Raw genomic sequence first — 24,422 nt, 5'->3', positions numbered from 1 at the left:
ACAAAGCGATTGTAAATTAAAGTTCAAGCATGAATACGCATATTATGCCATAAGACTGGTAATACAATTTTGGCTTTGAAGTTTTTTTTCCGTAAAGTTAAGTTTTTGCAACCAGGTATAAGATCTTCTGGGAGGTACAGTTGATCGGCGGGGGTGCCGGGTGTTGCACCCCTACCGATCAAACACTGATGACCTATCCCAAGTATAGGTCATCAATATTAAAGTCTAGGACAACCCCTTTAAATTTTGAATCAGGGCTTACAGACAAGTTAGACGAGAGAGAATTTACAAGGGACCTCCACCACTTAACGGTACCCCAGAAGGGTAATTTCTTACACTTTCTTCATGTTCGCTTGTATTTGACATAAATATATAATACCACGTGACACGTATAGCACTGCAGGGGCGGACATATCATTGGTGCAATCTGGGACCAAAAGGTAAGGGGACCCATTTTCACCTCCAAAGCAGGTGGAATTGGGCATTTTGATTAGCTATTGGATTGCAGAGGGACATATATTGTTCTTGCACCAGGACCCTCTTCTTTCTGTGTCCGCCAGTGTGGCACTACTATGTGCAGAATGTATGGCAGTATTATACAGTCACTATATGGCAGTATTATGTATTCACATTGCACGGTGGTATTATTTTAGGCAACATATGGCAATATTATGTGGGCAGAATTGTCACAGTTAAACATTGCCTTGAAATGACCTATTGTAGAATTTATAGCTTATAATTAGCGATGATGACTACTTTTGAACACAATCTACTGTACAATGGGTAATATTGTATATACTTTGCTTCTGTTATATTCGTTCTGTTATATTTGTAATTTTCAAACATTTTACTGGTTCTTTCTTAAAATCTAAATGCAATTTATCTGCACTTTATTTGTGATCGTAAGGTGCCCTTACACATTAGAGCAACAAGGTTCGAAGCTGCCAATATTGACAGAACAAGACAAGATCTAATGTATAGGGGGATCACCCAACAGATGATGTCAGGGAAGAAAAAGGATTGAATTTTAACATCCGATCAATTTATTCCCAGAGAAGATACTGTACGTTGCTGCTGGAGGTGCTTGGTAGCATCTTATTCCCTTTGTTGTAATCACATACATGCTCAGCCAAACTGACGATGCATATACAGTACAGACCAAAAGTTTGGACACACCTTCTCATTTAAAGATTTTTCTGTATTTTCATGACTTTGAAAATTGTACATTCACACTGAAGGCCTCAAAACTATGAATCAACACATGTGGAATTATATACTTAACAAAAAAGTGTGAAACAACTGAAAATATGTCTTAAATTCTAGGTTCTTCAAAGTAGCCACCTTTTGCTTTGATGACTGCTTTGCACATTCTTGGCATTCTCTTGATGAGCTTCAAGAGGTAGTCACTGGAAATGGTTTTCACTTCACAGGTGTGCCCTGTCAGGTTTAATAAGTGGGATTTCTTGCTTTATAAATGGGGTTGGGACTAAGTAAAGAAAAACGAGTGGCCATCATTACTTTAAGAAATGAAAGTCAATCAGTCCGAAAAATTGGGCAAACTTTGAAAGTGTCCCCAAGTGCAGTTGCAAAAACCATCAAGCGCTACAAAGAAACTGGCTCACATGAGGACCGCCCCAGGAAAGGAAGACCAAGAGTCACCTCTGCTTCTGAGGATAAGTTTATCCGAGTCACCAGCCTCAGAAATCACAGGTTAACAGCAGCTCAGATTAGAGACCAGGTCAATGCCACACAGAGTTCTAGCAGCAGACACATCTCTTCAACAACTGTTAAGAGGAGACTTTGTGCAGCAGGCCTTCACGGTAAAATAGCTGCTAGGAAACCACTGCTAAGGATAGGCAACAAGCAGAAGAGACTTGTTTGAGCTAAAAAACACAAGGAATGGACATTAGACCAGTGAAAATCTGTGCTTTGGTCTGATGAGTCCAAATTTGAGATCTTTGGTTCCAACCACCGTGTCTTTGTGCGAAGCAGAAAAGGTGAATGGATGGACTCTACATGCCTGGTTCCCACCGTGAAGCATGGAAGAGGAGGTGTGATGGTGTGGGGGTGCTTTGCTGGTGACACTATTGGGGATTTATTCAAAATTGAAGGCATACTGAACCAGCATGGCTACCACAGCATCTTGCAGCGACATGCTATTCTATCCGGTTTGCGTTTAGTTGGACCATCATTTATTTTTCAACAGGACAATGACCCCAAACACACCTCCAGGCTGTGTAAGGGCTATTTGACCAAGAGGGAGAGTGATGGGGTGCTACGCCAGATGACCTGGCCTCCACAGACACCAGACCTGAACCCAATCGAGATGGATTGGGGTGAGCTGGACCGCAGAGTGAAGGCAAAAGGGCCAACAAGTGCTAAGCATCTCTGGGAACTCCTTCAAGATTGTTGGAAGACCATTTCCGGTGACTACCTCTTGAAGCTCATCAAGAGAATGCCAAGAGTGTGCAAAGCAGTCATCAAAGCAAAAGGTGGCTACTTTGAAGAACCAAGAATATAAGACATATTTTCAGTTGTTTCACACTTTTTTGTTAAGTATATAATTCCACATGTGTTAATTCATAGTTTTGATGCCTTCAGTGTGAATGTACAATTTTCAAAGTCATGAAAATACAGAAAAATCTTTAAATGAGAAGGTGTGTCCAAACTTTTGGTCTGTACTGTACATGGGGGAAAACTGAGTAGTTGTAGGACGTACATTTGCTAAGTGTAAACTGTCCCCCGGCGGTAGTTGTGTGAGTGGTCTGCCATTTCCACGTCGGGGCCAGTTACAGAGAATTTTAGAATTTTGTGTTGTTGGGGTGTGTGAGTGACATTGTACCTGGATCTTCTGCTTCCATCGTTGGTTCTATTGCACTTAGTGCAGTCCCGCTCCCTTTAACTGTCTCATTCAATAAGCCAGGCAAGTCCTTAAAAACAATATCCATTTTATATTCGGCCAAAACGGTGAACAGGGGGTTACAGGTTACACCTTCTCCTTTTCCACTTTCCACCCAATACACTGGCAACAGGTACCATAGCAGGGGGCATAAGGTGATGTTTGATTTATCTGCGTTTCCTTAGGGGTAGGGTCCACGTGTAACGATATGATCCCGATACCCGGAGCCTTTAGCTAAGACAGTCTCAGGGGCCGCTCATTGAAACTAAGAAACTAAGCTCCCTGTTTCTAGTACTCACAGCAGGGAGCTACCTTTTCCTAAGGTCCCCCTCTTCCGCTGGACTGTATTTTTCTCAGACTTCTAAGCTCTTTTCTCCCTCTCCTTCTCTGGGGACGGCCTTGAGGTTAACTCTCCAGGAACACACACACACTGGCCATAAGGATAAAATACTTTTCTTTTTATATGCATACACTTTAAACCCAACAACACAGCAATTTTAACCCACTTGACACAACATCTTCTTGAGGGGGACAAGTCTCCTGCTCATCCTCTCACCTAAGCAGAAATACCTTTGATCAAATCTTGACCAAAATGTGCCTCTCGACTGCTACCTGCACTGCCCAAGTAACCAACTTTATCTGCAATCAAGGATACATTTGAAAAGGGTAGCTGCCAGGTAGTAGTGATGCCACTTGGCTAATATGGCAGCCACCTGGCACACTTAGAAGTCACTGATTTGTGTGTGTGCCAGGCGTGACTGTGTGCCATCTTCCTTGATCTTGCTATTATTTTTCTTTTGAGGGCATCTGTTAGATGATTTAACTTCAAGGGGTTTGTCTTCGGTCTTGTCTTAACAACATCTCCCGCATTTATTATTATTTTTTTTTTTATAAATTCAGCTTTTCAACATGTCGAGCAAAACTCAAACATGTTAATGATGTGTCATTTGGCACAACTCTCGGTTGGTTCAGTTAGTTATCACGATCTACAAGCGACTCAGTTTCATGAGTTGCTAAATTCAACTTGTCCCTATCTGTATGTGTCATGTAAGATTTATGGGATTTACAAGGGTCCTGCCTCACCTTGAAGTTCAGTGTCAGGTGTGTGTAGTGCGGCTCATCTATAATGTTATCCTTTTGCTGAGAAAACAGCTTAGCTATAATGCATTGACACCATAACCCCGAGCACGCAGCTAACTTAATATTCTTTGCTCTCTCGAGCAGTTTACGTTAAATAGGGACGAGTTCTATGGCCCCTGGGTTTTGCAATTCTGCAGGTGCGGAAAATAGAATAATACAAAACGTGTTATTTTCCCAAATTGCTCATCCAGCAAAAAAATATGACTTTTTTTTTTCTTATTTGGAGAAGGATACTTTGATCGAGTCTTCCATTGTACAGCATAATTTAAAAATAGCTGTGGCAAAAATGCAAGAGTGATATTTCGGTGCTGGGGTAATATAACTAATTTTGATTGTGTGCAGATATAGTCACATTTCATTTTAACAGTGAAACATAATTAACACCTAATTAAGTTGATTATCTGTGACAGTGATGAGAGTGCTGGAATAAATTTGTTTTTCACACCTTTGCTAGAAGTGCTTAGTTCACAATGTGCTGAACGAGATTTTTAATTGAACTTTGTGTCCCTTGTCTGCTTTAGAACGATCAGTCATTTAAATCTTTTAAATTGGATTACAAGAGGTACGGATTCACAAAGGGAAGTTTAGCGCACGATTCAGCATATGGACCTTCTTTTTTCTTTTTCCCAGCAACTTGCAAAAAAGCACTTTGACTTCAGATCTTATTTCCCTTATTCTTTCTTTAAAGCAGTGGTCAACCTTCTAATGACCTTCATGAATTGGCTGGCAGGAATGTATAACACTGCAACTTTAGCTAAAGGCATTGCAATACATTGCAGCTTCCCATCAGTATTTGTTCAATGTGTCAAAATATAGCCTTTACCAAAATGAATTGTTTTATTAGCACAAAGTATATTTGCGCAATACGCCCCAGAACGGTGAATCTAATCCCATCATGTGCGATATGCCCCAGATCGGTGTATCTAATCCCATCATGTGCGATATGCCCCAGATCGGTGTATGTAATCCCATCATGTGCGATATGCCCCAGAACGGTGTATCGAATTCCATCATGTGCGACACGCCCCAGATTGGTGAATCTAATACCATCATGTGCGATAAACCCCAGACCGGTGTATCTAATCCCATCATGCGATACACGACACTGAGCCTTGTATGTAGATACGTGTAGTTTATCATGTGCTGTAAATAATCCCAGTGTGTGTCACACTCCATGCATCTAACCCCAGTTTATGACACAGAGAGCAACACTAACTAACAGAATTGGTGCTGCCGGCTGCCCTTGGTGACACTGTACTTGTCAGTATCATTGGCAGTCGCCAACAAAAAATCTCTACACTGTGATCCTAATCTTCATTCTTTATTATCGTGCTGCAAACATCCAGAAGGGGAGGAAAGGAGTGATGTCACACACTTGTGAGCAGATCCCGCCCACGTTTACTGCAGTTGTAAAGTGATGTAGTTGTACACTAGGTTTTCATGGCAAATTTTAGCAGCTGCTCCCCCTAGTGTTTAAAAGTGGAAATACGAAACCTTTTTAAATTATTTTTCATATTTTACTTCATTAAAAACAAATGATAATATTTAAAAAAAAATCAAAACATTAATACTTTACATTATTTTAATTGTTGAATAAAATGTTTTTTGATGGCACTTTCCCTTTAAAGGGCTTGTACGGGACTTTAACACTGATGGCCTATCCAGGGGTGGATTAAGATTAGCAAGGGCCCCGGGCAGTTTAGAAGGCGCGGCCCCCCCTCCACACACCTGATGAATCACATGTCACATGATCCCCTGTGATAGATCATGTGATAGTTCACGTGAAATTAATTTGGCACAATATTAATTATAATAATTTTTTTTTAGGCTGTTTGCCCACTATGCATTTTTTAAGCGTTTCCGCAGCGGCAATTCCGCTGCAGAAACGCTTCGTAGAAGGTCTGCCATGTTCCCCAATGATAATCTGCATGTGCTGTGCACATGCTGCGGGAATTTCCGCTGCGGATTATCATTGCGGAAAAATCCGCAGCACTACCAATTATTTTGCGGAAGCGCGGCGTTTTTGCTGCCATTGACTTGCATTGGAACGCATGGATTCCGCATCACTGCATCTGTACATGTGGAATCCATGCATTTCAATGTGCGGATGGTACCCGGGTTTGGAGAAGAGGAGACTCTCCTCCGGACCCGGGTACCATAGAACCTGTAAAAAAAACGAATAAAATAAATATTATACTTACCTTCTGATGGCCCCCGGTGTCTTCATCCGATGCGTCCTGGCTTGCCGGCAGCTCGCGATGGTCTGAAAAGGACCTGACGTGACGTCATTTAGTCATGTGACGGGTCACGCGACCACTGACGTCGGCAGGCCATCAGAAGGTAAGTATATATTTATTTTTTATTTTTTACCATTCTTTTACGGTCACACTATATAAATCCATGCCATTTGCATGGATTTATATAGTGTGACCAAGTTGTCAAGCACTTTCCAAGTGATGCTAAAATCACTTGGAAAGCGCTTGTCAACCCGCATGCGGAAATGCATGTGAAGAACGCTTCACATCCGCATGTCCCTGGCTGGAAAAACGCATGTACAATCCACATGCGTTTTTTCTGCCAGGGAGATGCAGAAATGCTCAAAAAAAATCCGGAGCATTTCTGCATCATGGGCACATAGCCTTACATTAATTGTATGACTCAATATTGAGCACATGTAGCCATCTATACACGGCAGGAGGCCGCACGGCACCATCTATACACAGCGGGAGGCCGCACGTAGCCATCTATACACAGCAGGAGGCCACACGGCGCCCCCCCCCAGAGACACGCAGTCACGCACACACAAACATATACAGACATATACATACACGCATAAACACATTTGAAACACAAAAATACATATAAACAGACATCACACAATGATATCTGCCTGCACACACACACACACCCACACTCACACACACACTCTCACACACACACTCTCACACACACACACACACTCTCACACACACACACACACACACTCTCACACACACACTTTCACCATCCTCCGGCTCGGCTCCTGTCCTCCTGCTCCTCTCCGGTGCAGCAGTGCAGGCCAGGCGTGCACTGCGTGACGTCACAGCTAGGAGACACGGCCGCGCACAGGGCCGTGTCTCTTAGCTGTGATGCGGCCGGGCCAGCACAGGGAAGTTAACAGCTGCAGTGCTGGCCCGGCCGAAGAAGAAGTAGCGGCCGTGCGCCGCTGCTGGGGGAGCGGTCCGGGGGCCCCCCGCCACTGTCTGCCGGTATATGCCACGGCGCCGCACATATACTGAGGGCAATCTGGCCATAGACACCCTGGAGCCCCGGGCCCCCTGGAGGCCTGGGGCCCCGGGCGGTAGCCCAGATTGCCCTCATTATAATCCGCCTATGAGCCTATCCTTAGGATAGGTCAACAATGTCTGATCGGTGGGGGTGCAACATCGTGCAGCTCTGGCGATCATCTGTTCCTGACTGCTCAGTTGTGGAATTGCACAGAACAGCTTCATCAACTGTAATAGCTGAGGCGTGGTACTGCACATCAGCCCACTATTCAAGTCAATAGGGGGTGACTGTGCAATACCTGTCTGCGGCCACTATTCCGTCAATAGAGTTGTGCTGTACTGCTCTGTAACTGAACAGTTCTGGCCAACAACGGGAACGGCTGAGCATCGGGGGTGTCGGGTGTCACACCTCCACCAAACAACCAAAATTTTTTTTTAGTAGGGAGCTATAAGGGTTAAAAATTGACCAGTGATTTCTCATTTTTACAACAAAATTAACAAAAAACATTTTTTTAGGGACCACATCGCATTTGAAGTGACTTTGAGAGGCCTTTATGACAGAAAATACCCAAAAGTGACACAATTCTAAAAATTGCACCACTCAAGGTGCTCAAAACCACATTCAAGAAGCTTATTAACCCTTCGGTTGCTTCACAGGAATTTTTGGAATGTGGAAGTAAAAAATGAACATTTATTTTTTTTTTACAAAAATGTTACTTTACACCCCAATTTTTTGTTTTTGCGAGGGTATCATTAAAAAAACGAACCCCAAAATTTGTTGTGCAATTTCTCCTGAGCACGCTGATACCCCATATGTGGGGGAAAACCACTGTTTGGGTGCACAGCAGGGTTCGGAAGGGAAGGAGTGCCATTTGACTTTTTGAATGTAAAAGTTGCTTGAATAATTAGCGGACGCCGTGTTGCGTTTGGGGAGCCCCTGATGTGCCTAAACAGTGGAAATCCCCCATAAGTGTCCCAATTTTGGAAACTAGACCCTCCAGAGAACTTATCTAGATGTGTGGTGAGCACCCTGAACCCCCAGATGCTTCACAGAAGTTTATAACATTGAGCCGTAAAAATAAAATTTTCACATTTTTCCAACAAAAATGTTTTTCAGCCACAAAAATTTTTGCATTTTCATAAGGGTAACAGGAGAAATTGCACCATGCAATTTGTTGTAAAATTTCTCCTGAGTAAGCCAATACCCCATATGTGGGGGAAAACCACTGTTTGGACACACGGCAGGGTTCGTAAGGGAAGGAGCGCCATTTGACTTTTTGAATGTAAAATTTGCTTGAATAATTAGCGGATGCCATGTTGTGTTTGGGGAGCCCCTGATGTGCCTAAACAGTGGAAACCCCCCCATAAGTGACCCCATTTTGGAAACTATACCCCCCAGGGAATGTATCTAGGTGTGTGGTAAGCACCCTGAACCCCTAGGTGCTTCACAGAAGTTTATAACATTGAGCTGCAACAATAAAATGTTCACATTGTTCCAACAAAAATCTTTTTCAGCCCAAAATGTTTGCATTTTCATTAGGGTAAAAGGAGAAATTGCACAATGCAATTTGTTGTGCAATTTCTCCTGAGTAAGCCGATACCCAATATGTGGGGGAAAACTACTGTTTGGGTGCACGGCAGGGTTCGGAAGGGATGGAGTGCCATTTGACTTTTTGAATGTAAAATTTGCTTGAATAATTAGCGGATGCCATGTTGCGTTTGGGGAGTCCCTGATGTGCCTAAACTGTTGGAAACCCCTCCCAACGGACTCCATTTTGGAAGCTACACCCCTCAAGGATTTTTTGGAAGTGCATTGAGGTGAAGGGTACATTGCTGGAAAAGGAAAAAAAAAAAAAAAAACTCTTTAAATCTCTTAGTTTGCGAGTGTGAACGAGCTGCGTGTGTCCGGAGCGTAAGTGCGAACGAAAGTAAGTGTGTGACTTGTTTTTCAGTGAAGAGGTATTGGGAATCCTGCAGAAAATACCTGTGTGAATTGCGGTGAGTGCTGCATTGTGACCTGCTGAGTGCTTTTATACCTGTTTAGATTTATTGGGCTTTTTAAAACCTATTTTCTCACTACAGTTTTAGTTTCTTAGTTTACTACCTGTGTATTTAAGGGTTAACTACATTGCACTAAAATCCTGAGGTGTAGATTTACTCACAAGGGGTTAATTAAGGGGAAGGGGTCATAATTAAGGGTTTATAAGGGGCAGCTGGTTGGGCATCAAGTCCTTTGGAAGTGCATTGAGGTGAAGGGTACATTGCTGGAAAAGGAAAAAAAAAAAAAAACTCTTTAAATCTCTTAGTTTGCGAGTGTGAATGAGCTGCGTGTGTCCGGAGCGTAAGTGCGAACGAAAGTAAGTGTGTGACTTGTTTTTCAGTGACTTTAGATTCAGGGAGTTTGGAAGGGAGGATTTAGGACTGAATTGCTGACTGTATTTCATTCTTTCTTTACTTAACTTTTTACTTAATTAATCCACCTGACCTACTTATCTGATTCCCCCGTCCATACTTGATACTTAATTGATCCCCCGTCCATACTTAACTGATCCCCCGCCGATATCTAATTGATACACTTGCACATCCCTAATTGATCCCCGTCCATACACCTATATATAAATAATTGTGTTTTGTACTTGTATATATATACTGACTGTATCCCCATATTTAGAATGACGTCCATGTTGGCCGGAGCCGTGCAGTGTACATCTTGCGCAATGTATGCATTCCGTGAGCAACCGCTCGAGGATCCATACTGCTGCAAGAGATGTGAGCATATCGTGCACTTGGAAGCCCAAATTCTGGATCTAAGTGCTCAGATAGCGATACTGAGGAGCATCGACAACATGGAACGGAGTTTGCTGCTCACCGAGCAGACACTCAATGGGTCAATACTGGGGGTGGAGCATAGAGGGGAAGTGCAGGCTGAACAGGTAGGGAGCTGGATAACAGTTAGGAGGGATAGAGGGAAGTATAGGAAGGCTGGTTCAGAACCGGCATTATTGGAGCACGACAGATCCTCTGACCGCCGGGGGAGTGTATGCTCCAGTAATGAGGGGGAGGGGGGAAGTGTAGGGCTGGAAAGACAGGTTCTGGTAGTGGGTGACTCTATTATTAGGGGGACAGACAGGGAAATCTGTCACAAAGACCGGGATTGCCGAACGGTGTGCTGCCTCCCTGGCGCTCGAGTCCAGCACATCGCGGATCGGGTTGACAAGTTACTGGGTGGGGCTGGCGAAGACCCAGCGGTCATGGTCCACATCGGCACCAATGACAAAGTGAGTGGTAGATGGAGGGTCCTTAAAAATGATTTCAGGGACCTAGGTAGGAAGCTTAGGGCAAGGACCTCCAAGGTAGTTTTCTCAGAAATACTACCAATCCCGCGAGCCACACAGGAGCGCCAACAGGAAGTTAGGGAGGTGAATAAGTGGCTAAAGAGTTGGTGCAAGGAAGAAGGGTTTGGGTTCATGGAGAACTGGGCCGACTTCGCGGTCGGCTACAGGCTCTACCGTAGGGACGGGCTGCACCTCAATGGGGAGGGTGCAGTGGTGCTGGGGAAGAAGATGGCTAATAGGTTGGAGGAGTTTTTAAACTAGAGACGGGGGGGGGGAAACCAAGGAAATAGGTGGGATGTGAGGCAAGCAAGGGGGAAGGGGAGAAGTGAATATAATGAGGGTGGAGAGGGGGTGGGGATAGTACAGTTAGATCGTTAGAGAAGAATAGGATGCTAAATAACCCCAAAGTTTTATCTTGCATGCTGACCAACGCAAGAAGCCTGACCAATAAGGCGGATTAGCTGCGGGAGCTTATATCGGAGGAGAGGTATGACATCGTAGGTATAACAGAGACTTGGCTAGACGATAGCTACGACTGGGCGGTAAATTTATTAGATTATAGTTTATTTAGAAGGGACAGGAAACAGGGGAAAGGCGGAGGAGTCTGCTTATATGTAAAGTCATGTCTAAAACCCAGACTAAGGGAAGATATAGGAGAGGGAGAAGAGGGGGTCGAGTCCATGTGGGTAGAGATAGAGGGGGCAAAAAATAATAATAAAATATTACTGGGGGTCTGCTATAAGCCACCAAATATAACAGAGGAGAATGAGAATCTGCTATTAGGACAAATAGACAAAGTAGCAAAACATAATGAAGTGATTGTAATGGGGGATTTCAACTACCCGGATATTGACTGGGAAACAGAAACTTGTAGATCTCAGAAAGGAAAAAGGTTCTTGACAAATATTAAGGATAATTATCTCTCCCAAATAGTGCAGGAACCAACGAGAGGGAAGGCCGTGTTGGACTTAATATTGACTAATAGGCCTGATAGAATAACTGAGGTACAGATAGGGGGGCACCTAGGTAATAGCGACCATAATATTATCGACTTCAAAATGCCCTTCAGTAGGGTTATCAATAAGGGAACAACAAAAACATTAAACTTTAGGAGGGCGAAGTTTGATCAGCTGATAGAAAACCTTCAACTTATTGACTGGGACAAAGTGCTTAATCAATGGAATACGAATAGTAAATGGGAAACCTTCAAAAGAATTCTGAATACTCAGTGTGAGAGGTATATACCGTATGGGAATAAAAGGGCCAGAAATAAGAGGAAACCAATATGGTTGAACAAGAACGTAAAAGGGGCGTTAAATAGCAAAAAAAAGGCATTCAAGAGATTAAAACAGGAAAACAGTAGAGATGAGCGTTGTTCTACTCGAACTGTTCGCCAATCTCAAATTCGAGCTGTTTTGGGCGGTGTTCGAGCCGTTCGGCGAACACGAACAATTTGAGAAAAATTCAGCTGTTCGAGGTTATGTTCAATAACTGTTCGTGCACCAAAATCATAACTGGATTTTTTCTCAGTAATGATGAAAATTAATGTTAATACGCAGTTTGAGTGTACAGCGGGGTGGGGGGAGGGGTGGGGGGAGGGGCAGGGGATGGATCTCTGCAGGAACAATGAAGATCTCCATTTTTTTTTCTCTTTCCCGCATTTGCAGTGGGGAGGTGCAATCTGTCAGCCTATCAGCAGCGCACACACGGAGCGAAGTGCTTTTTTCACACAAGCAAGGGCATGTGTCATTGGCAGTGTATGTCACATGTCCTTGCCCTATAAGACCAAGCCATTTTCCCCGTCGCCACCATTTTCTCACTGCTGCAGCTGCGTGTTAGACGGCACCGCTGTTGCTGTGTGCGCTATACCTTGTTAATTTCAAGCCAATTTTCACACAAATATACAGATAGCTTGGGAGTAGGGAATAGTTGTGATTGCAGTCCTTTTAAGGACTAGGTTACAGCATTTCCTACGACTTTTATCAGGGAGGTCTGTGCTCTTAAATAGATAGGTTGTGGGAGTAAAGACTAATTGTAATTGGAGTCCTTTTCAGGACTAGGTTACATGAGTTCCTATCAGTTTTTGCCAGGCAGGTCTGTGCCAGTGCTGTGCAAGTTTTTTTCACAGCATTTGGCTGAATCTAGCAAAGCTAATCCTTTTTGGCCTATTGCAGAGTGTGTTAGTCAGTGGAGTAGCCTATCTGTGTTGCAAGATATAACACCTGTGTATAGAATACCAATTTTTTTACTGCACCTAGTGAAGTAAAATCTTTTGGGCATAGCATCATTCTATTAGTCCATCTATACTGACCTCCATCAGGTTGCAAACTGAATATAATTTTTTTATGCATCTAGCTCTGAAAAAATATTTGGGCTTCTAGCAGTGTGTGGGACTTGGTCTATTAGTCCATCTATACTGACCTCCATCAGGTTGCAAATTAAAAATAATTTTTTTCTTCATTTAGCTCTGAAAAAATATTTGGGCTTCTAGCAGTGTGTGGGACTTGTTCTATTAGTCCTTCTATACTGACCTCCAGCAGGTTGCAAATTGAATATAATTTTTTTCTGCATCTAGCTCTGAAAAAATATTTGGGCTTCTAGCAGTGTGTGGGACTTGGTCTATTAGTCCATCTATACTGACCTCCATCAGGTTGCAAATTAAAAATATTTTTTTTCTGCATCTAGCTCTGAAAAAATATTTGGGCTTCTAGCAGTGTGTGGGACTTGGTCTATTAGTCCATCTATACTGACCTCCATCAGGTTGCAAATTAAAAATAATTTTTTTCTGCATCTAGCTCTGAAAAAATATTTGGGCTTCTAGCAGTGTGTGGGACTTGGTCTATTAGTCCATCTATACTGACCTCCATCAGGTTGCAAATTAAAAATAATTTTTTTCTTCATTTAGCTCTGAAAAAATATTTGGGCTTCTAGCAGTGTGTGGGACTTGTTCTATTAGTCCTTCTATACTGACCTCCAGCAGGTTGCAAATTGAATATAATTTTTTTCTGCATCTAGCTCTGAAAAAATAGTTGGGCTTCTAGCGGTGTGTGGGACTTGGTCTATTAGTCCATCTATACTGACCTCCATCAGGTTGCAAATTAAAAATAATTTTTTTCTGCATCTAGCTCTGAAAAAATATTTGGGCTTCTAGCAGTGTGTGGGACTTGGTCTATTAGTTCATCTATACTGACCTCCATCAGGTTGCAAATTAAAAATAATTTTTTTCTGCATCTAGCTCTGAAAAAATATTTGGGCTTCTAGAGGTGTGTGGGACTTGGTCTATTAGTCCATCTATACTGACCTCCATCAGGTTGCAAATTAAAAATAATTTTTTTCTGCATCTAGCTCTGAAAAAATAGTTGGGCTTCTAGCAGTGTGTGGGACTTGGTCTATTAGTCCATCTATACTGAACTCCATCAGGTTGCAAATTAAAAATAATTTTTTTCTGCATCTAGCTCTGAAAAAATATTTGGGCTTCTAGCGGTGTGTGGGACTTGGTCTATTAGTCCATCTATACTGACCTCCATCAGGTTGCAAATTAAAAATATTTTTTTTCTGCATCTAGCTCTGAAAAAATATTTGGGCTTCTAGCAGTGTGTGGGACTTGGTCTATTAGTCCATCTATACTGACCTCCATCAGGTTGCAAATTAAAAATAATTTTTTTCTTCATTTAGCTCTGAAAAAATATTTGGGCTTCTAGCAGTGTGTGGGACTTGTTCTATTAGTCCTTCTATACTGACCTCCAGCAGGTTGCAAATTGAATATAATTTTTTTCTGCATCTAGCTCTGAAAAAATAGTTGGGCTTCTAGCGGTGTGTGGGACTTGGTCTATTAGTCCATCTATACTGACCTCCATCAGGTTGCAAATTAAAAATAATTTTTTTCTGCATCTAGCTCTGAAAAAATATTTGGGCTTCTAGCAGTGTGTGGGACTTGGTCTATTAGTCCATCTATACTGACCTCCATCAGGTTGCAAATTAAAAATAATTTTTATCTGCATCTACAGTACCTCTGAAAAAATATTTGGGCTTCTAGCAGTGTGTGGGACTATTTGTATTAGTCCATCTATACTGACCTCCATCAGGTTGCAAATTCAAAATAATTTTTTTCTGCATCTAACCCAGCCAATAGTTTTGGCCTAATACCACAGTTTGGCCACTCAGCTCTGCTCGGTTACCATCCATTGTTTTTTTGTGCAAACAACTCCAGAGTTGTGAATTAGTTAACCACCAAAATGAGTGGAAAAAGGCCTGCTGCTGGTGGAAAGGGGAATAGGCGTGTTGGGAAGGGGAAAAAAGGTTGTGTCCGTGGGGTAGGTGTTAAAGCAACTGTAACATCTGCAGAAGAAAGACCATCTTCCAGCCAAACTAAAATGTCTACTTCTTTTAGCGGACAATGTGATAAGATCCCTTTCTTACGGCCACGCCAATCGCTACAAATTCCAGATGAGGCACAAAAACAGCAGGTGCTTCAACGGATATCAAGTGCTCCTTTAAGTGGGCTCTCCTCCACATCAACTTCAACATCACAAATACTCCAGTCCTCAAAGGTGTCACCCAAATCGCACTTGCTTCCTCACAGCTCCCAAATCTCCAGCTGCCCGTCTGAGTATGAGGTAGAACAGATGGTTGAGTCTGCAGAGCTGTTTACTCATACTATAGCCTGGGAATCAGAGGTCGACTCCAGCGCTTCTGTGAATCCAGACGAGGAAATGATCTGCACTGATGCCCAGAATCTTTATGAGTCGGATCCAGGACCAGACGCAGAAGGTTCTGACCATAATGTAGACCCTCATTCCCAAACTGTAACTCCTGTTGGTGGAGACAATGAGGAAGATGATGATAAGACTCAAATACCTGATTGGAGCGACAACTTTAGTTTTTTGTCAGGGCAGGAACAGGTTGGCGCTGAGGACGACGGGTGTGATAACGCACAGGGTGATGATGATGAGGTCGGAGATCCCACTTACTGTCAACCCACAGTCAGCCAAGAGATGAGGTCAGCAGAGGAGGTGGAGGAAGATGCTAGTGACGACGAGGTCAGGTTGCGCCTTCCTGGACAGAGACGTAGTACTGGAAGCACGTCAACAACTGCATCCTCAAACACAACTCTGCCTCTCACCACAAGTCGTGGTGGCTCTTCAGGTCGCATGGGTGCTAAGCCTTGCATAGCCTGGGCATTTTTTCAGATCGATAAAGATGACCCAACTCGTGTTATCTGTAACATTTGTCAGCAAAAGCTAAGTAGAGGCCAAAAAATACATAGTTTGAGTACTTCATGCATGAACCGGCACATGGACATGAAGCATAAGTTGCAGTGGGAAGCTCAGTGTGCTACAACGCGGCCTAGCCGGCCGGGCCAATCACCGTCTGCCATATCTTGTGCATCCGCGGCCTCTTCATCCTCTGTGACTGGGGGGACAGCAGTCACACCTGTTTTGGGGCGCAGACCTGCCACCTCTTTACCCGCAACAGCCAGCGTGATTGGCAGGTCATCATTTTCTTTGGAGGTGGTAACACCAGCTGGTGTTGAGCGCTGTCCGACATCGATAGCACCACCTTTGGATCAAGGCAACCTAACATGTCCGCCTGCATCTTCCTCACAGACCGGCAGTTTGCCGGGGACACCCTTATCAACCCCGTCTAAGCACAATAGCCAGCCCTCGGTCCCTCAGATGTGGACAAGTAAAAGACCATTTCCTCCTAGCCATGAGAAAGCTAAGAGGTTGAATTTCACCATCTGCAAGCTCTTGGCTACAGAAATGCTGCCTTTCCGCCTGGTGGACACAAAGGATTTTCGAGACCTTATGTCCGTCGCAGTGCCCCAGTACCAGATGCCCAGTCGGCACTACTTCTCAAAGAAAGGTGTGCCTGCGCTCCACCAGCATGTCGCACACAACATCACCGCTTCTTTGAGAAACTCTGTGTGTGACAGGGTGCATTTCACCACAGACACTTGGACGAGTAGGCATGGACAGGGGCGTTACATGTCGCTGACTGGGCACTGGGTAACTATGGTGACAGCAGGACAAGGGGCTGCTGTCCAAGTCTTGCCGTCCCCACGAGTTGTGCGTCAATCCTCTTTATGTCAAAGTTCCTCCACTGCTTCTGCCTCCTCAACCTCCTCTCGGTCTTCCACCTGCACCCAAAGCCTGTCTGGTCATGCCACAAGCTTTCTAACTGCGCAGAAGGGATCCTGCACACCTCCTTACTATGCTGGCAGTAGGGCTCAACGTCATCAGGCGGTTTTTACATTGAAATGTCTGGGAAATGTGAGTCACACAGCTGAGGAGTTGTGGTCAGCTCTGGAGAACCAATTTCATGAATGGTTGTCTCCACTGGACCTGAAACCAGGGAAGGCCGTGTGCGACAATGCTGCAAACCTGGGTGCGGCCCTTCGCCGGGGCAATGTCACAAACGTGCCTTGTATGGCTCACGTGTTGAACCTGGTTGTCCAGCAATTTTTAGCCCACTATCCCAGACTAGATGGCCTTCTGCAGAGGGCACGGTCGCTGTGTGCTCACTTCCGCCGTTCGCATCCCGCAGCTCAGCGACTTACATCTCTACAGAAGTCGTTGGGCCTGCCACTTCACTGGCTAAAATGCGATGTGCCTACCCGGTGGAATTCAACTCTGCACATGTTGCAGCGACTGTGGCAGCACCGACAAGCCCTGGTGCAATACGTTCTGACGTATAGCCTGGGCCAACGAGATTCAGAGGTGGGGCAAATCACGCTGGAGGAGTGGTCTCAGATCAGGGACCTATGCACCCTTCTGCACAGTTTTGAAATGGCGACGAAGATGTTTAGTGCTGACGATGCCATTATCAGCATGACTATTCCGGTGATTTACATGCTGGAGCACATGTTAAACAGAATTCGGAGTCAGGTGGTGGCACAAGAGGAGGTGGAGGAAGTAGAGGAGGAGGAGTTGTATGCGGAAGGGCTAACATCTGCAAGGTCCAGACGGTCGGCAGCACCAAGGCGGCAGGCATGTGAGGGTGGGGGAGATGGTTTTACCAGGGCGCATGGTAGCAGCCAAACTAGTGAGGAAGGTGCAGGAGCCCAGGAAGAAGTGGAGGACGAACTGATGGAAGACTCATCAGATGAGGGAGACCTTGATCACATTTCTGTTGTGCGAGGTTGGGGGGAGAGGACAGAGGAAGGAAGCATGATTGTTACCTCGCCACCAACACAACAGGGACTTGGTGCTCCTGGATGCGCAACACACATGAGTGCCTTCTTGCTGCACTACCTGCAACATGACCCTCGAATTGTGAGAATTAGAAATAATCCTGACTACTGGGTTGCCACACTGTTAGATCCCCGGTACAAAAGTAAATTTGCAGAAATTATTCCTGCCATAGAAAGGGATGCACGCATGCAGGAGTATCAGCAGAGACTGTTGCAGAATCTTACATGTGCTTTTCCACAAAATACCAGTGGTGCACGTAGTGAATCTCACAGTTCCAACTTGCCAACCGTGGGACCGTCAAGTGTTCAGCACTCAAACCGTAACAGAACCACAGTATCTGCTGGTAACATCAATTTTGCGGAATCATTTCACCACTTTTTTAGCCCATCCTTTGCAAGGCCACAGGAGACAAGAAGTCTGACACATAGTCAACGCCTAGAGACGATGGTACAGGAGTATCTCCAAGTAAACATTGAAGCCACGACTGTGTCACTGGACCCTTGCTCTTTTTGGGCTTCCAATCTGGATAAATGGCCGGAGCTAGCCACTTACGCCTTGGAGATCTTGTCAAGCCCCGCAGCCAGCGTTCTGTCTGAACGTGTGTTCAGCGCTGCTGGTGGTGTGCTGACAGATAAGCGCACGCGGCTCTCCACTGATAATGTAGACAGACTCACGTTCATAAAGATGAACAAATCATGGATCCGAAACGACTTTTCTACCCCTGTGTCATCCTGGGGAGAGTAAAAGCTTGATGATTGGTTAAAATCACCCTACCAACCGTTTTAAGCTTTCAAATTACTAATCATGTTTATCTGTATCTTGACTGGAAAATAATTTGGGCTTTGTAGCAGTGTGCAGCACTGATCCTATTAGGCCATCTATACTAAAGCTTCACCAGATTTAAAATTAAAAATAATTTTTAGCTGCATCTAGCCCGGAAAATAATTTTGGGGCTCCGAGATGCGCAAGGCACATAAGTGCCTTCTTGCTGCACTACCTGCAGCATGACCCTCATATTGTCAGAATTCGAAGTAATCATGACTACTGGGTTGCCACACTCTTAGATCCCACAAACTTTTCGATCAACCTTTTCATTTTAATAAAGACCAAAAAAATGGTCATTTTTGAAATTATAAGCATTAGCAGGTTGTTAGAAACTGAAATCAAACAGTTTTCAACTCAAAACTTTATTCTAGGTGATGTTACATTTTCACATAGGACCCCTTGTTCGAAAGGAGCTTCTGAACTCTCTCGTCCATTGAATTTGTCAGGTTTTGGATGGTTTCTGCTTCAATTGTTTTGCATGAGGACAGAATACCCTCCCAGAGCTGTTGCTTAGATGTGAACTGCCTCCCGCCATCATAGACACTCCTTTTAATGATGCTCCAAAGGTTCTGAATGGGGTAGAGGTCAGGGGAGCATGAGGGTCACACCATAAGTTTGTCCCCTTTTATGCCCATATCAGCCAGAGATGCAGATGTTTTATGTGCAGCATGAGATGGTGCATTATCATGCAGAAAAATGATCTTGCTGTGAAATACACGGTTCTTCTTCTTGAACCATTGCAGGAAGTGCTGTTTGAGAAAATCCACATACATTATGGAGTTCATCTTTAGCGCCTTCAGGGATCCTAAAGGGGCCGACAATCTCTCTCCCCATGATTCCAGCCCAAAACATTACTCCACCTCCTCCTTGTTGGCGCTGTAGCCGTGTTTGCGTGGGGTGTCCATCAACCAGCCATCCTCCACTCCATCCATCTGGACCATCGAGCGCTGCACGGCACTCATCCGTGAACAAAACAGTTTTGAAATCAGTCTTCATGTAATGTTTGGCCCACTGGAGCCGTTTCTGCTTGTGTGAAGTGGATAGAGGAGGTCGACAGGATGGCGCATGCACAGCTGCAAACCTCTGAAGGACCCTGCATCTTGTTGCTCGGGGGACGTTGGAGGCACAAGCAGCTTCAAAAACTTGTCTGCTGCTATGACAAGGCTTTTTTGCCGCTGCTCTTTCAACCTGACGTAATTGCCTGTAGGAAAGAGTCCTCAATTTGCCCTTATCAGCACGCACACGTGTGTACTGTGAATCAGCTACATACTTCTTGATTGCCAAGACACTTCATCCTGATCATCGCACAATGTTGATTGTAGTCATGCCTTGACCTAAACACTCCACAATTTGTTGCTTCTCAGCAGCCGACACATCCTTTTTCTTTCCCATTTTGGCAGAAAATGTAGGCTGCTTAATAATGTGAGAGAGCCTTCTTAAGTAGTCTTGCCTTTCATTGGACACACCTGCCAAACTAATTAGCACAGGTGTCTGCAATTGCTTACAGTGATATAAAGAGCCCTGACACACATCACCATCAATGAGTTTAACTGACAAACAAACAAATTCTTCCCTTATCACTCCTAAACACTTTTTGTATAATAATTTGGAACGCAGTGTACATGTGCTTTTCCACAAAACACCAGTGGTTCACGTAGTGAATCTTACAGTTCTAACTTGCCAACCGTGGTCTGTATGGAGTTGTTCAATAAAGGGCCCAAAATTAAGATAACATAGATGGGAGAGGTCTCTATGAATAGGAATTCCTAAGTATTTGATACCCTGTGAGGGCCAGGCAAAGGGAAAGTTGGACTGGATGGAATCCTATATGGATTTGGGGAGGGAGACATCGAGGGCCTCAGACTTCGCTGCATTGATTTTAAAATTTTACCATGTAACAAAGTGATCTATTTCAGCCATAACAGCATGGAAGGATATATGTGATTGAGTGATATATACTAGGACATCATCAGCAAATAGAGAGCACTTGTACTCGGTGCCTCCCACCTCAATCCACCTAATATTGGGGTTATGGCGAATTGATGAGAGCAGGTGCTCCGTCACTAGGATGTATAAGAGAGGGGACAGAGGACATCACTGCCTTATCCCATTGGTGATTGTGAAAGGTGATGAAAATGTTCTGACGCACCCCCTGGGCCCTGGGACACCCGGAGCCGGACCCTTTTTGGTGGATGCTGGTGGTTGTAGTCTTCGTGGCGGCGACCCAGTTCCGTGGCTCAGGGCGGTCAAACCAGTGGCGGAACTATTTATGTGGTTTTCATGTTTAAATGTCCGACTACGCCACCCGTGGATTGCGGTCAGAGTGAACCGCCGCTACAGGGCAGACCACTGAGGCTGGTGTTGTGGGTGCAGCAGAGCGTAGCATAACTCCCCACGGGAGGAGTATAGCCTCAGGGCAGTGTATGCGGAGGATGGGGGTGATGGTGCAGGGCAGCAGCAGTAACGACACGGAGTCAGTGATGCAGTTCAGGGCCTTTACTCACAGTTCTTATTATCCAGACCACGTCTGCAGGTAAGGGCTGCCCACGTCGTACTGTGCTCACCAGGTGAGGGGCTCAGACAACTCCCAGATAACTTTGGAGCACTTCACAGGACCCCCTTTGTGTGTCCTTTGTCTGTCCTTTCTTACCAACACTTCTGTCCGGCTGCCTCGGGCCTCCTCTTGGTAAACTTGGCGCCAGTTTCCCTGACCCTATGTGGTGCCTTCCTAGCGGGTGTAGCGAGGGGTTGCGCCGCATAAAATGTCAGAGCCTCCGGTTTCTAGCTGAGGGTCATTTCCTGCCTCCACTAGTTCGGGGACCGGTCTCCCCCTTTGGCCTGACCCCTCCACGCAGGTGGATTCGGGCGTGCGGTGGCGACTCGCCCTTCCGCACCCCTGGGATCCCTTCATTCATCGTTCCTGGAGCCTTCTCCGCTCCTCTTCCTTCCTTCTCCCTCTTCCAGGCCTGGGCCTCTGTTACTAGGCCCGCCTCCGGAGCAGAGCTCATGCAGAGCCCCTGCTCCCTGCCACTTCTGCTCAGACTTCTCTGCACTGAACTAAGATGGTGCCCACCTTTTATACTCCCTTCTCAATGCACCCAGGAACTGCTTCCTCCCTGCTCCTGCACTACAGGGTTCCCCTTCCTCAGTGTTCCCTCCCCCCACTCCAGCCAGGGACAGGGACTGTCGTGCCCATCTCAGGGGCATATTGGTCGCCCTGCCCCACGGCAATGTGGTGTAATGCATGCAGGTGTCGGGTCCTGATCCACACTCCATCCTTACCTGAGAGTGAGATATGACACCTCTGGGTGAGGTGCAATACGTCTGTAGCAACCGAGCCCTCAGGGTGCTACAGTTCCATTTATCTTCAGCCTAGGTGACGTATTGCGATACAGGGCCGTGATTTTGGCTATAAAAGGGTCCCCTAGACCCCTACCCCAAGCTTTTTAAGAGAATCATATATGGCGTGCCAGGAGACTCTATGGAATGCTTTCTCAGCATCCAACGAGAGTATCTAATTACAAATTTTTAACTGCATCTAGCCCAGGAAATACTTTGTGCCTAGTAGCAGTGTCTGCTAGTGAGCGGATTATCCCGGCTGTTAAGCAAGCTGCACCACCTGTAGTTTAGACACTTAATTTTTTCAAAGGAAATGCTTCGGGACCATGGGATACTTAGTGAAGAGCATCAGGAGGCACCCCAAGGCATAGGGGCTGGGACTGGCAGTAGGATGCCTTGCGGTGGACAGCCGAGCTCGATCCTTATAAAAGCTTTTTAACTGCAGCAGCTTTAGTGGACGCTACTGGAGCTGGAATTACCGCGGCTGCTGGCATGAGACTTGCCCTCCAATAGATCCTTGTAAATGGATTTAAAGTGTATTCATTCAAATTAGAGAGACAATTTAAATTAAAAAGCTTAGAGCTGCCTCCACCACAGGGGGGCTCGCTCGACCCACCAGCGGACAGGCACCAGTATTGGGAGAGGGGGGCTGGCCGTCAGGGTTCACCGCGGCTCTGGCACAAACCCGGCGACACGGAGGTGGCACGGGCAGGAGCGGACTGGCCGTGTCGGCTTCTCACTTTTTGGATTTTAGAAGGGCATAACATGCCTATATCTGTGTCTCCCCCTCCTTTTACTCCTCCACCTCTTTTATTTTCGCATGACTATATGTACTTGTCACTTTTCCATGTGTTAGTTATGTCTTCTGAGCAGTTTGTCAGCTTTTGGACACCTTTGAAGGTGTTTTCTATGTGTTTCTATGTGTTTTTGTTTGCCTGCCATTGGTTTTAACGGTGTTCGAAGGTGTTCGACGAACAGTTCGACAAACAGTTCGGCGAACACACGGGTGTTCGACGAACCGAACCGAACTCGAACACTACGGGGGTGGCTCAACACTAGAAAACAGTAAGGAGGCACTAATGTGTTACAAGGAAAACGTTATTGTTTATACCTTGTTATGTTTACAAAAGTATGTTTAGTCCCGGAGTACTAAATTTCACTAGGGGGGAATGTGGCACCCCAGGGGTCTGGTTTCCACAGTAATAGCAATATTATGTCTGAGAGCAGGTGGGAGGTTTCCTGGTCAGACATCCTATGCATGCCACACCTCCTGCCCAGTCCTGGGAGGGGAAGAACTTCCCCTATATAAAGCTGGGGCTGAGGCAGGGTTAGAGAGAAAAGAGTAGAGAGAGAAGAGGAGAAGCAGCTATAGGAAAGAGAGATCAGGAGCTCTGGGGAAGTCGTGCTAAAAGGAATCAGGGGCTGGCAGCTGTAGAGCTCGCCCTGATTGAAGAGTTACCACCGGACCCGGAGTCCGAGGCTGTGGGGACTAATCCTTACCCAGCAGCAGAAACCGACCGGCAGGGGATTTCAGGTCCTCTGGCCAAGAAACCCGAAGGCACGGTCACACGCGTGGGACCAGCACCGCCGTCGTGGAGCGGAAGCCACTAGAAGGCCCCGAGTCACCGGTCATACGGGTGAGCACCACACGGTACACTCAGGGACGTGGGCTACTTTTACCCGCCTCTAGCAAGGTAGCCAGAAGAGTACAATTAGTTGGGGAGGCCTACAACTCCGCCTGGCCAGGGGAAATCCCATCTGCTCAAAGACTGACCAGTCCCCGATCGCTAGCCAGTACTCCGGGAGGGTCTATCTTTATCACCAGTAAAGACCCTGAACTACACCGCATCGTCTCTGAGTGGTTCCTGCTACCCCCATCATCCACGTCGGCTGCCCTGAGGCCATACCCCTCCCGTTGGGGGTTATACCATCTACGCTGCACAATCGTACTACCGGCCTCAGCGGTCTGCCCTGCAGCGGCAGCTCCATAGCTGCATTCAACGGGTGGCGTAGTCGTCCAACATCTACTGCTAATACTCAGCCACACAGTTTGACTCCCTGGGCACGGACCGGGTCACCGCCACGAGACTACTACCCCCAACAGGCCCGGCTCCGGGTAGTCCCCGCGTGTGCAACGCTACACCAAGTAGGCCCAGGGGCGCGTCAACTTTGGCGTAGTCGGAAGGATCTCGTGCCCGCAACCACCGGGTACTGCGTGCCTGAAAAAGACTGTTCAAACTTACCAGTGGTGAAGATTCCCGCCATCCGTGGAGGTTTCCCGCCATCCGGCGCCATCTTCTACCTTCTTCCCGCCATCCGCGAAGTTTTCCCGCCATCCGGCGCCATCTTCTGCCTTCTTCCCGCCTTCCGTGGAGTTTTCCCGCCGTTGGACGCCATCTTGAGGACGCCGCGCGGGAAGAAGAGG

The 24,422-nt window shown here is 45.8% G+C and overlaps 1 protein-coding gene across 4 annotated transcripts in view; it reads left to right on the top strand.

Moving 5' to 3' along the window:
* Positions 1 to 24,422, top strand: part of PAPPA2 (pappalysin 2) — a 331,936-nt gene that overhangs the window by 250,098 nt on the left and 57,416 nt on the right. The gene's annotated exons all lie outside the window — the stretch shown is intronic.

Source organism: Phyllobates terribilis, unplaced genomic scaffold (genome assembly GCF_046119375.1).
Source record: "Phyllobates terribilis strain yellow unplaced genomic scaffold, ASM4611937v1 Scaffold_8__6_contigs__length_399053987, whole genome shotgun sequence".
Classification (NCBI taxonomy): Eukaryota; Metazoa; Chordata; class Amphibia; order Anura; family Dendrobatidae; genus Phyllobates; species Phyllobates terribilis.
Note: the sequence above shows the minus strand (reverse complement) of the source record. Positions and strands in the feature narration are given on the sequence as shown.